Below are 14,816 nucleotides of genomic sequence, written 5' to 3'. Positions count from 1 at the left end.
TTGTACTTCCGGTGTCCAGAGCCATGTATCTCGCTCGATGCGTCTCCGTCCTGGCTTGGTGCAACCAAGCTGTTGGCAGCCGGCAGTGTGAACAGTGCTCTTCAGCATGGACCACGCTTCCTGTGGCCCGTCGACCATCTGCGGAACTGCTCCGGTTTGATGAGGGGTCCCGCCATCTTCTTCTGGTTCCACCACTTGATTCGTGGCTGGTCTGCATTTCTTTTGTCAATCCTGGTCTTGGGCTTGCTGATCCTGATCTTCGCCATCAGCGGCCTGTGCTGACTGCTCGATTATGCACGGGTACGCCTTGGCGTTGAGCACATTTTTAGCAGCTCTTCGTCGCACGATGATGTAGTCGATCTGTGTGTGGTGGCTCCCGTTTCTGCTATGGTAGGTGAGGAGTTGAGATTCTCGCCTAATGAAGCAGGTATTCGTGATGGTCATATCATGGGAGTCGGCAAAGTCCAGGATCCTCTGGCCATTCTCATTCGTATCGCCTGTGCCGTGCCCACCGTGGCACTGGTGTCCGCTTTTGTCCCGCCCTACATGACCATTCAGGTCGCCCGAGATGATGATGTCGTCTTCGTGTGGGATCTGCCTGAGTTGGATGTCGAGCAGTTCCCAGAAGGTATCCTTCTCCTCCTCGTGACATCCGGTCTGAGGGGCGTAGGCGGACAAGATGTGTAGGCGCTGCCTCTCGGTCGCTCACGACGATTATCATCAGTCGCTCTGTGAGGCGCTTAACTTCTGCGACGGAACTTTGCCAGCTTGGACTGACAACCACAGCTACACCGCCGCGGTTTTCCTTACGGCTGGTGTATATGATCTTGTAGCCGTCTATAGTCGTAGCCTTGTTGCCCTTCCAGCGAGTTTCCTGGAGGCAGCAGATGTCCAGCTTCCTGTCCCGCATGGCCCTGACGATCTCGGTCGAGCGTCCAGTCAGCGAATCCACGTTCCAGGTGGCCACCTTGAGCGTCTGGCAGTCCTCTGTTCCCCGCTTGCGTTTTTTCACACGGCCGTGCTTTCCGCGTGGACCATTTCGTTGATTTTTGGCGCAGGCCAATGGTCTCCTGCGCCCGTCGGTTCCCCCGAACGCGGTAGCATTGGACGTGTGTTTTGTAGTGGACGTTTCCATCATGTTGATTTTGTTGTTGTTAACATGTTGTTTCCATCATGTTATTTTCTAAATAAGTCTGAAAATATCAAATGAACTATTATTGACTATGATAGTTTTTTATCAATCAAAATGGCTTTTTAAAAAAGATATTGTCCATACACAAAAGTTCTCCACACAAATAGACTTTCTGTTAGGCTTCTAAGTTAAACATGGGTAGAAATTATACAGGTGAAACTTGAAAAATTAGAATATCATGCAAAAGTTCATTTATTTCAGTAATGCAACTTAAAAAGTGAAACTAAGGTGAAAGCAAGATAGTTCAAGCCGTGATTTGTGATAATTGTGATGATTATGGCTTACAGCACATGAAAACCCCAAATCCACAATCTCAGAAAATTAGAATATTACATGCAATCAATAAAACAAGGATTGTACACAGAATAATATCGGACCTCTGAAAAGTATAAGCATGCATATGTACTCAGTACTTGGTTTGGACCTCTTTTGCAGCAATTACTGCCTCAATGTGGTGTGGCATGGAAACTATCAGCCTGTGGCACTGCTGAGGTGTTATGGAAGACCAGGATGCTTCAATAGTGGCCTTCAGCTCTTCTGCATTGTTCGTTCTCATGTCTCTCATCTTTCTCTTGGCAATGCCCCATAGATTTTCTATGGGGTTCAGGTCAGATGAGTTTGCTGGCCAATCTAGCACAGTAATCCCATGGTCATTGAACCAGGTTTTGGTTCTTTTGGTAGTGTGGGCAGGTGCCAAGTCTTGTTGGAAAGTGAAGTCAGCAACCCCATAAAGCTCATCTGTGGAAGGAAGCATGAAGTGCTCCAAATTCTCCTGATAGATGGCTGCGTTGACCTTGGACTTAATGAAGCACAGTGGACCAACACCAGCAGATGACATGGCTCCCCAAGTCAACACAGGCTGTGGAAACTTCACACTGGACTTCAAGCATCTTGCAGTGTGTGCCTCTCCTTCTTCCTCCAGACTTTAGGTCCTTGGTTTCCAAATGAGATGCAAAAGTTGCTCTCATCAGAAGCAACAGATCACTTTTGTTTTTCTTTAGCCCAGGTAAGACGCTTCTGACGTTTGTTGTTCAGGATCGGCTTGACAAGAGGAATGCGACATTTGAAGCCCATGTCCAGGATCCGTATGTATGTAGTGGCCCTTGATACACTGACTCCAGCCTCAGTCCACTCCTTGTGAAAGTCCCCAACACTTTTGAATGGCCTTTTCCTGACAATCCTCTCCAGGCTGCGGTCACCCCTGCTGCTTGTGCACCTTTTTCTTCCACACTTTTCCCTTCCACATCACTTTCTATTAATGTGCTTTGATACAGCACTTTGGGAACATCCAACTTCTTTTGCAATTACCTTTTGAGGTTTTCCCTCCTTATGGAGGGTGTCAATGATGGTTTTCTGCACAACTGTCAGATCAGCGGTCTTTCCCATGATTGTGCTTCCTACTGAAACAGACTGAGAGACCATTTAAAGGCTCAGGAACCCTTTGCAGGTGTTATGGTTTAATTACCTGATTAGAGTGGGACACTTTGAGCCTAGAATATTGAACCTTTTCACAATATTCTAATTTTCTGAGATTGTGGATTTGGGGTTTTCATGATCTATAAGCCATAATCATCTCAATTATGACACGTCACGGTTTGAACTATCTTGCTTTGCATGTGATGAGTCTATCTCATATATTTGTTTCACCTTTTAAGTTGCATTACTGAAATAAATGAACTTTTGCACGGTATTCTAATTTTTGGAGTTTCACCTGTATTTAATTCCAGAAGTCATTTAAGATAAGTTACAGTTCTGACTGAGCAGCAATGGTCAGACCTGAAATTCTTGATGTTCTCTTGCAGTACATCTTTATAAGACAAAGATATTTGGATTTCATCTCATTATTGAGTTATCTTGTCTCAAATTCTCAAAATGTTCATTGATTATGGATTATTGGTTATTATCATGATTATTACTTTCCCAAGTTAGGCTGAAATTTTCCAACCACTAACTGAGCCTTGATATTATGTGATAGACAAATCGATAAGATAATCTTCTGTTTCCGGACCACATGGCTGTAATTGGGTAGAGAGCCTTTTTTTAAACAACAGATTCATTAATAAGATAAATAGATCACCAACATTCATTCCCTTGTGCCTCAGATTCTTTGAGATGGTGCCAGATCTTGCAAGAAACGGAACAAACATCTTCAAAATGAGTTTTATTATAAAAATGCAGTGCAAAATAAACATTTTTCTACAGCAAAAAAGTTTGTTTTAGTATTTCCAGAAGTTATATTTATTTTTATCTTGTTATTTTATCCAATTCTCCTTTATTGTTATTGCCTATTCTTTTATTAATTAATACTATACTTATTGTTCTAATATCCTTCCCCCCCATGTTTGTACAATTTTAGCCCAGTTTTTCTGTGTGAGTTTTAGTGTAGCTCAATTTTATTTTCTTCTGACAGCATTTAAAATGCCATCTCAACAATGTTCTTTTCAGGCAAGCATATAAAACATTTTTTTCTACATTTTTGATGAGCGGCTTTGCTTACTTTGCTGTTACCATAATGAAACTCTGCTAGGTATTGGCTCTTAGATGTCCAAACAAGGATATGAAGAAATGTTCTACCTTTAACTCACTTTCTGATCACTGTGGCTTCATAACACTTTTAATCTCTTTTCCATTTAAAACCATACTGTCTGACCTTTTGCAGCAAGATATCTTGTATATGAAATGTCAGGGGCAGGCTTATAGGCATGGGACAAATATATATTTTAATTAAAAAAGATGCCGTGAGACTGAAAAAAGGTTACTGGCCTTGATCGCAAATATTTAATGCCAAATTACTATTTATGATCTTGAAACAACAAAAAGGACTTCCAGATACCTTATAATTGATCAAGGTTCACATGATCATATTAATGCTATTTCATTCATTTATGGCCTTAAATAGATGGTATATGTATTGTATATTATGCTTTCCCTTAATTATATTATTGTATTTTTGTTGCATACTTTCTAGATATGATATACAATATGACATATAAATATTGTTCAGATTGGTCATTAATTATCACAAATCCCATGAATGATGGTAGCTAGAAAGGCCCTAGCAAAGTGCCCTCAAACATGCTGTGCAAAACAATGTATTTCCTTTATTTATTTTATTTTATTTTATTTGTTTGTCAATCGCTTACAAGATAATAGGTATAAGTATATACATAGTTATGAATACATGAAATGGGTACATATAAGAAAAATAAAAGAAACAATAGGACAGGGATGGTAGGCATGTTGGTGTGCTTATGCACACCCCCTACAGACCTCTTAGGAAAGGGGTGAGGTCAATAGTAGACAGTCTAAGATTAAAGTTTTGGGGGTTTGGGGAAGAAGCCACAGAGTCAGGTAGAGTATTCCAGAACATTGACCACTCTGTTGCTGAAGTCGTATTTCCTGCAATCAAGTTTGGTGCGGTTAAACTCGAGTTTGTATCTATTGTGTGCTCTTGTGTTGTTATGGTTGAAGCTGAAGTATTCATTGACAGATAAGTCATTGCAATGTATGATTTTATATACCATATTTAGATCAGACTGAAGATGGCATAATTCAAGGTTTTCTAGGTCTGGAATTTCAAGTCTGGTGGCATAACAATGAGTAGAGGAGTAGAGAACTCTTCTTGTGAAATATTTCTGGACTTTCTCAACTGTGCTAATATCAGATACGTAATGTGGGTTCCAGACTGATGAGCTGTGTTCGAGTATTGGTCTAGCAAATGTTTTGTATGCTGTACAATCTCCTCATTTTCCAGAGGGAATTTTGCCCCCTGCAGAGAGTATCCCTCCAGGGTGGGGATTTTATCCAGGCCAGGGGTGGATTCAATGCCAATGGCAGCCAGCACTAACCCAGCCCTGGTCTGAAGTGGGGTTGCCCAGACAACAGACAGTAGCCACTTCCCCTCCACCCTGTTGAGGTAATTCCCTGTTAGGAGAATGAGCGCACCCAGGGAGACGTACTGAGAGTGGTGAAGAATTACACACAACCAGCACACAAATACAGTGTATAGTAAAATGTAGGTTTTTACTTCCAATAAACATTTAAGTAAAGTCCAACAAACAGTCCAAGTCATTCACGGTTAAAGGAGTCCATTTTCAGTCCAGGGATAATCCAATAACAAAGTCCAGTATCAAAAACAGTCCAGTAAAAGACTCACATCAAATCCAAGAATAACGATGATCGGCAACAGTCAATAGGGAAATGCAGGAACGGCAGCACTCTCAGCAACAACAGAACAGAACAACCCAGGTTTCTGGCTCCATCTTATGGCCATTTGAGGAACCACACCCAATTACAATTTTAGCATTCCCTTAAAGAGATAGTATTAAAATGTTTATCCTAGTTTATAAATTTTCCAACCCAACTGTTAGGTGACTTACCTTCCTAACACACCCGACTAGGGCACCAGAACACACCCATCTTCCTCCTGGCCACCACAAATGTAGCCCCAACCAGCAGTCAGGCCACAGGGACCCCTATTCCAGAGAGGCACCACCCAGCCAGGATACAGGGGGCTTACCCAGCCTACATATGCCACCAGGCCAGTTCCTTTCATTCCAGTACAACCTGCAGGGCTTGGCTTGTGCCACCTCTGCAACCATGACCCAGACCAGACCAAATACCCTTTGGTGGCAGCCATATTTGATGGCTGCCATGAAAATTTTAATTACTTCCTCACTCGAATCCGATCCCACATAGAACAATTTGGAGATCAATACACCACAGAGCGTGATTTGGTTACGGCCATAACAGATGGGGTGAAGGGGATGCTTCAGACTGGGTGGCTCAAGTACACATCAAACAAGCCCCCAAATTATGCAATGTAAACGGATTTATTCAATTATTAAGACTCAGATTTGAAAATCCAGACAGGGTAGCAGAGAATGAAGAGAAGTTAATGGAAATGAGGCAAGGCAAGCAACCCTTGTCAGAATTTATTTGGGACTTTAGAAGGGCTGCAATCCACCTTATGGATTGGCCTGAAAGAATGACTTTACAGTATTTTTAAAATGTAATTGATCCAGAAGTAAAGAAAACCTGTGAAATTAGGGAATCCCAGAGACTTTACAATCGTGGTATGTCGCATCCCTCAGCTTAGATCGCAGCATCAACCCACACAGGAAACCCCTTCCAGCAGCCCTGCCTAAGAGAATAGTGGCTAGGACCAGATCAACTGAACCTGCTTGTACCCAACCTACCAGGGTGTTGAAATGTTACTGATGTGGCCAAGCCAGCCATAGAGCAGCAGACTGTCTGGCCCCTACTCCTGTACCACAAGCTCCACAGTTGAAGTCTAATCCAGTTGTTAGAGGTTGGAAGAATCAAGACAGACCTCCAGCCAGGGGCGGGTTCGCCAAACACAGCTGGGAAAGCCCCCTCTGCGCAGATGGGAGCAATGGACCACCAGACCGCCACCACGTTCCCGAGAAACCAACCTGTGAAGATGACCCAATGGTGAGTGATCCCATCATACCTTTTACAGTCAAGGTCAAGTTAGTGGTACCAAAAAAGGGGAGGCCAGGGAGTTAAAAGGTGTCATTGATACTGGGTGTTCTAGATGTCTTATCAGACTCCCCATCGTTAAACAATTAGACTAACCCACTAAAACACCCAATCAGATTTGAGCAAGTGGATGGAACCTTAATTGGGGGGGCCCACTCAGATGACTGAATAGATCAAGATGGAATTAGGGCCCCATCGCGAACTCATACACTTCATAGGGCCCCCAAGATGTCAGAATCAATCATACCAGGACTTGCTTGGCTAGACAAATGGGCCATGACAATCAAATGGGAGGATGGATTCAGAAAAATCCTCATTGGACCGGGCCCATTGCCCCCTCTTCCAACCACTACAAAGCCACCAGTCAGCTTGAACTCAGAGCCTGAAGCAGCATCCATGGCATCCCACCTTCTCCCAAATAACTCCCAGGTTCCCAACCAATACAAAGACTTGGCTGAAGCATTCAGTGAAGAAGCATGTAATGTCTTACCTCCCCATCGAGCCACTGATTGTGCCACAGAATTAGAGCCTGGGACGAAATTACTAAAACCAAATATGTATTCCATGACGCCTGCTGAAATGACTGAATTAAGGAAATACATCGACAACAATTTGGAACAAGGTTTTATTGAGCCTGCCAATTCAAGACTAGCTGCCCCCGTGTTGTTCAAGAAGAAAGATGGCAGGTTGATATTGTGTGTTGACTTTAGAGGCATGAATGCTGTATGCATCAAAAACATGTATCCTCTCCCTCTTATGAAGGACTTATTGAACCACCTGTCGAAGGGCAAGATATTCACCAAGCTAGATCTCAGGGAAGCTTACTACCAGGTCCGCATCAAAGAAGGAGATGAGTGGAAAATTGCTTTTAACTGCCCTCTGGGTATGTTCCAATTCAAAGTTATGCCTTTCTGACTTCAAGGGGCTCCTGCAGTGTTTATGCAACTCATCAATGAGGTGCTACACCCGCACCTTTACCAGGGGGTCCTTGTGTACCTGGATTACATCCTTATCTTCAGAGAAACCATGGAAGAACATGTTCAATTGGTCCGACAAGTTCTAGAAAAACTTCTAGCTGCCAAATTATAAGTGAAACTCTCAAAATGTGAATTCCACAAAGAGTCATTGGACTACTTAAGCTACCGAATATCCACCCTGGGGATTGAAATGGACCCCAGAAAGGTGAAAGCAGTGCTGGATTGGCAACCAGCCAGAACCTGAAAACATCTTCAAAGTTTCTTGGGGTTTGCCAACTTCTGTAGACAATTCATTCTGTCCTTTGCTGAAGTTGCTCTCCCATTGATGGAGCTATTAAAAATGGGCCCATTGCCCACCAAACCAAAGCCAAGTCAACCCCTGGCTTGGACTATGGACTGTCAGAAAGCTTTCAAGGCCTTAAAACGCCTTTTTGCAGCTGAGCCCATCCTCCAGCACCCAGATGTAACCAAGCCTTTTATTGTCCAAACGGATGCAAGTGATGTAGCGGTGGCAGCTGTTTTGCTGCAAAAGGACTCTCAAGGTCGACTGATGGCTTGTGCTTATGTGTCCAAAAAGCTGACAGACACAGACCGAACGTGGGCAATCTGGGAGAAAGAAGCATTCACCGTACGATGGGCTTTGTTGACTTCGAGGCATTTTCTAGAAGGGGTGCCAGAGGCCTTTGTGGTATGGACATAAGAACCTTGAGGCTCTAAAGACCCCTAGGAGATTATCGCCCAAACACATCCGCTGGGCCCAATATTTCAAGTGATTCAACTTTAACATTAAATATATCCCCGGAGGGAAAAACGTACTAGTGGACTCAGTTTGACAGCCACCGAGAGGAAATAGTACAAGCCTTAATTTCAGCAGCTCAATCGGCAGGCCAAGTGACCACTTGAGCTCAAGCCAACTGCAACCTCAAACACCTGAAAGATAAGTTGACTACAGAATTGAAAACGGCCCTATTGACCGACCCTTGGTTCCTGGACCATCAAACCGAGTTGACAATGAATAATGGACTAGCTTGGAAAGGGACTAAGCTTTATGTACCCACAACACTAAGACTACTGGTACTAAAGCGTAGCCACAACTCCCGGCTGGGAGGCTACTTTGGATTCCTAAAATTCCTACATTTACTGAGAAGACAGTTCTGGTGGCCAAAAATGAAACCTGATGTTGAAGACTATGTAAAAAGTTGCTCAATTTGTGCCACAATGAAACAAAGAACTGGAAAAACCCCTGACCTCTTGCAACAAGTTGCTGAACCAACCCAACCTTGGGAAGAGATTGCAATGGACTTTATTGTTAAATAACCTAAGAGTGAAGGGAATATGATCATTTGAACTATAATTGACTTATTCTCTAAACAGGCCCATTTTATAGCCTGCAAAGGACTTCCCTCTGCGAAAAAACTTGCAAAGTTGTTTGTGAAACATATCTATAGACTACATGGAGTACCTCGTAGAATAATATCAGACAGAGGGGTACAATTTACCGCAAAATTTTGGAGGGAATTTCTGAAATCCATTGGTTCCTCTCAAGGGTTATCCTCAGCTTTACATCCTGCTTGTAACGGAGCAGCAGAGAGGGCTAACACCATGATTGAACAATACATTAGATGCTATGTAAATTATCAACAAGAAAATTGGGCTGAGTTATTACCTTTTGCAGAGGTTGCTTACAATAATGCAGTACATAGCAGCACGGGATTAACTCCATTCCAAATCAACACTGGAATGGATTTTATCCTGATGCTAGAGTTACCTAGACAACCTCCCTCATCCATGTCCCTGACAGAATGGTTGAACTCATTAAAGAAAGGATGGGAAGATCCAAAAAAAAGCTTTGACCGAAGCTGCAAAAAATTATAAAAAACAGGCGGATAAACATAGATCTCTTCAACCAAATTTTAAAGTAGGGGACAAAGTCAGGGATGGAATATGACAGGGTTAACTACCGGTTCGGGATTTACGAGCTTTCCTGCCTGCTGTGAGCTGCGCGCCTGTTAATCGTCATTAGCACGCTGCATGCTGAGAAGCAGCCTTTGAAACAGCCCTCTTTTCTTGTTTTTTTTAACTGCAGCTGTGCCTTGTTTGGCAGCTGAAGTTGAAAAATCAGGAAATAAAGATCAGGTAAGAGCCTGGGTGGGCAGGTGGGCAAAAACATCAGCAGACATAGAACTGGTTCTATGTCTGCTGCTCTTCAGAGCTACCGGTTCTACAGAGATGGACAGAATCAGTAGAAACCCACCCCTGGACAAAGTATATTTGTTGACCAAGTATCTTAGGTTGAAACTGCCCAGTAAGAAGCTGGGTCCAAAATTCTTGGGTCTGTTCCCAATTTCAAAGATAATCAATCCGATCACTGTCCAATTAAGTTTTCCTCAAATATTGGGGAAAATTCATCCAGTATTCCATTGTAGTTTACTAAAACCAGCTACAACATCAATGATAAGACCACCACCAATCACTTCCCCCTAAACCATTAATGGTACAGGGGAAAACACATTATGAAATTCAAAAAATTCTAGATTACACCGTGGCCAATTGCAATATTTGGTCTTATGGAAAGGATACCCTCTCTCGGATGTTAGTTGGGTAAAGAGTTGGGATGTTCATGATAATCAATTGCTTAACCAATTCCATGAGGATTTTCCCCACAAACCGAAGGGTCCTCATTGGGGAGGGGGTTAAGGAAAATGTGTTAACCCCTGTATCTGGGTTGTTTTTTTCCTTTCCTTTAGGAGGAGGAGTTTTCAAGGGGGGACAGCTACAAAACCTATTTTAGTTAATTCTTTAACTATACTTTGGTTCCACTCATATCCTGATTGCTCCAAGCCATAAAGACTCTTTTTCAATCTCCATGGGGATTGTATTATTAATTGTATTAATTGTATTATTAATCATTTGTATTATCATTTTTGAGACCTAAAGGTTTCTTTAAATATATAGTGTGTTGCAACTGTGCATGCAGATATGCTGTCTCTACATCCGAATGATTTATAACGTATTTCTCCTTAGCTGCCCACACTAATGCTGCCCTTAATGTAGTAGCCTTCAGACTAGGTGCAAACCCCTTATCATAGTCTTCTCCCCCTGCCTAAAATGACCTGAGGCACATTCCTTCCCCCTCCCTATTTCCCACAAGGTACAGCAAAGCAAAGTAAATGAAACCCCATGGAAAGAATCCCTTCCAAGCCTCCCCCTCCCCCCAGAATGGCAGTGTTCCTGTGGAAAGGGAACTTCATGAGGACAGTGGTGATACCCAAGCAGGAAAAGCCCAAAGGGAACATCAGGCCAGTCATAAAACAAACTTGCATAGGAAAAGAGATTTAATAAAAGGTATTGAAAGAAGCCCCCTAGACAAAAGCCAAATAATTAAGAAAGCTAGGGAAACAAGAAAAAGAAATCCCTTACAAACAAAAGGTCATGCCAAATCAGCAAAACAAATAGACAAAAGACACGAGTAGACAGGAGATTGCCACCAAACAAATATAAGAAAACATTAGGATGAAACTGATAATCCAATCAAACCACCCCGCAGAGTTTACCCTCTGGCGGAAATGAAGGCAACCCCCTGACAGGATTTAAAACATTAAGAAATACAAACACAAGCACTCACACACAAAAGGAGAAAAGGTATAAAAATCAGGAGTTTAATATACAAAGATGGCTAGCCCCAGGAACACAGACTTCTTGCTATCTCTTGCCTTCCTGGAAAATAAACCCGCTTCCAAGCAGTTGTCTGTGTCCCAGCAGGAAAACTGAATCCTCAGAAGAAAGGCATTTTCCAGCCTTTCAACATTCCAATAGAGACCTGACAAAAAGAAGTGATTCATATGTATGGTAGAAACAGAAGCTTTGTGTATTTTCTTGCACTATTGAGTCTCACCATCGACAATTCCAAGATCTTTTCTAAGTTCTTCTAGAAGGATTGGTAACTTATTTATGGATTAAGGGTTTCACTTCCCATTCCAGGAGTCATATACAATAGTGACGGTAGTGTTCCATGTTCCATAATGACAACAATATCAACAGTCATGTTCATCATGTCACATCATCTTATCAATAGTCCCTTGCTGTACTCTTTATTTCTTAAACTTGCTGTGACCTTCCTCATTCTAACAGCATGGACATACTCAAAAAGTGGTCCTAAAATATTGACCATGGGCAGAAAAGTAAGTGGAGGAAATAGAACCAAAACATAAAATAATACAATTTAGAAAAGTAAACGTACAATATTTTTTTAAAAAGGTAGTGTCTTTAATATTTGCAGAAGAAGCATAATAGTCTCATATATGGTTTTGCTACTGTATTGCTCTTTATCTTGCCTTAATTAATTATTTCCCCAATGGAATAAATAACATGTGCAAGTATCTTTCTTTGGAACAGAGTGCTATGTCTTACTTCTCTGGTGCCTTCTAGCTCTGACAGACGGATGCATAGCCTAAGTGGCCAGACTGATGGAGATGACAGAAATAATAGCCAACAGATCTAAAAAGCACCACATGAGAAAATCTGTTACCTATTGTTTACTATATTATAAGAAATAATGGGAATCTTTAAACAAAAAATAATATTTAGTCACTGAGATAATTGAATTATCATGAACTAGCATAAATTAACATTTTTGAAGCTACATACCAAAACAAAAAATGAATATTTCAACTTTTGGCACATTTTTCCCATTTTTTTCTACTCAAAAGGGGGAAAGTAATTCTGATTCCAGGTTGTGAAATTATTCTGCAAATATGAAAGAAAAATTAAAGAATCTAACATGGCTAAGAATCTAAGCAAATTTTGGACCACTGTAAAAATCAGCATTTGGTCTGTTAACAGCAAGAATGTTTCATCATATCCCCACAAACAATTACATTCTTTTTAATGGGAGAGAGCAACTTTAAATTTTATTATAAGTATTTTTTTCCCAGGAAGTTTGTGCTGCTATATTTAGTCCAGCAGAGGGCAGTGGAATACAAACTCAGAAATAAGAAATTGCTTCAGAATAACTTATTTGTGACTGCACATTTTATGTCTACATATGTGTGTATATGTATGTATGTGTATATATATATATATATATATATATATATATATATATATATATATATACACACACACACACACACATGCACACAGCTTCTTGCAAAGTTTATTTTAGCTATTTTGATTAGTTTTTTAAATAATTCAAGTTTGCGAATAGCTCAAATTTGCATATCAGAATTGCAAAAGGACATAAATATTGCCAAAAATGACTGCACAATAGTTGCTTTGAAGCTAAAATCATTTTAGATTTCTATGATCTAAAACTTGGTATCAATACATTACAACACTACATATGTTGCACAATTTAACCCTTGTGAAAATATCTAATAAACTGGGCATCTACACTCGAAATGCTTTTAAAAATTATATGGTACAGTTTCAAAGACAAAAGAGTGTTAAACATGTAAACGTTTATAACCAAGCCAGTTTTAAGCACGTGCTTAAAGATAAATGATTTTGTGGTCTTGTGGTAAGACCCGACCTTCTCTTTTCTGCCCCTTTCCTAGTCCCAGTAATAGCCCCAAATAAAAAGGGAAAGAAATTCACTGATAAACAGGAGAGCAATCTCTGCTTCTGTGTCTAGAAATTGCCTCAGGAAAGCATCCTGAATAAAACTAAGAAGCAACAACATTTCATTTATGAAACAGCAACTTCCCCATTTATTGAGGAAGTGCTACAGCTCTAAATAAGTAACACAATAGATCCAAGCTCAAACCAATTAAATCAAACTGACAGGACTACGCAAACACTTAAGTTTAGCCTCATTCTACCCTGGGGTGGCTGGGGTCAGTCACGACCCCAGATGAACATCAAATTAACTAAATGACAAAAGACACTCTACACTCAAGCTCCAAATTGCAAAATGCCTGAAATGTATAAAAATCTTTCTCCTTATTGAACCCATTGGTCAACTGGCACCAAATCGATTGCTGGAGTCACTTCTGTCCTTGCCAATAAAGACAATATTATTTTCTAGAATCTGGCTTCCTTTTTAAATTTAATTTACTTGAATGATGTTCTGGTCTTTCCTGGCTGGGAGAGCTAAATAGCTAAATACCTGGTAGTGGAAGAAGAAAAACAAACAGGAAAAGAGGATAACAAGACTACATAGGACACAAGGCAAACAGAAAACAAAAGGCGAGTAGACAATAGTAAGTATGGAACATGTAAAGGCAGAAAAGAAAGAGATAAATTTAAGCCAACAAGAAGTCAGGGAAGGAAAGGATCATAAGAAGGGAGGGAGGAAAGGGATAATTATAGAACATTCCAGTACAGGCTAAAACGAACCTGTCATTTAAGCCACTCAACACTGAAAATTTTTAAATTGGACAATTTAAATGAACTTCTAAAACTTTAAAATTTTTAACTGGACAATTTTGAGCTGTAGAACTTTAAATCCTTAAACTAGATATTTTTAACTGTCAGAACTTTAAACTTTTAGCTAGACTTTCTCCTCCAAATTTTAAATTTTAAATGATCTGTTAGAACACCAAGATTATAAATTGGACATTTTCCCTTTGAAAAATCTGTGCTAAAACCTACACTTTCATTTTCATTTTTTTAAAAAAATCTACTTACTATTGTGATCTGCAGAACAAGCCCCATGTATACACTTATGCCCATAGAATACCCAAACTATATATGTACCAAATGTAAACTAGTCAAGTTACTAGAAGAAAAAGCAAAGGGTCTACAGCAGGAATCTGCAAGCTTAAACTCTCAATGAGCCATTTGGACCTGTTTCCCATAGAAACGAAAACCCCGGGAGTCACAAAACCTGGGTGGGCATGGTCAACTTGATCTTGGTCCCACCCAGTCACATGACACCCTCCAGGGTAGCCTGCCTAGGTTTTGTGGCTTCCGGTGTTTTATTTTCTGTAGGACACAGCTCTCTCTCTCTCTCTGTCCTCTCTTTATGTCTCTCACTTTCTCTCTGTCTCTTTCTCTCTCTGTCTCTTTCTCTCTCTCTTTCCCTGTCTCTCTCATCTCTCTCTCTCACACACACACATCTCGCTCTTTGTGTGTGTCTCTCTCTCATCTCTCTGTCTCTCTTTCTGTCTCATCTCTCTCTCTCTCTCTGTCTCTCTCTCAAGGAC

This window comes from Pseudonaja textilis, chromosome 5 (assembly GCF_049901715.1).
Source record: "Pseudonaja textilis isolate UNSWEBS1 chromosome 5, rPseTex1.2, whole genome shotgun sequence".
Lineage (NCBI taxonomy): Eukaryota > Metazoa > Chordata > Lepidosauria > Squamata > Elapidae > Pseudonaja > Pseudonaja textilis.
Note: the sequence above shows the minus strand (reverse complement) of the source record.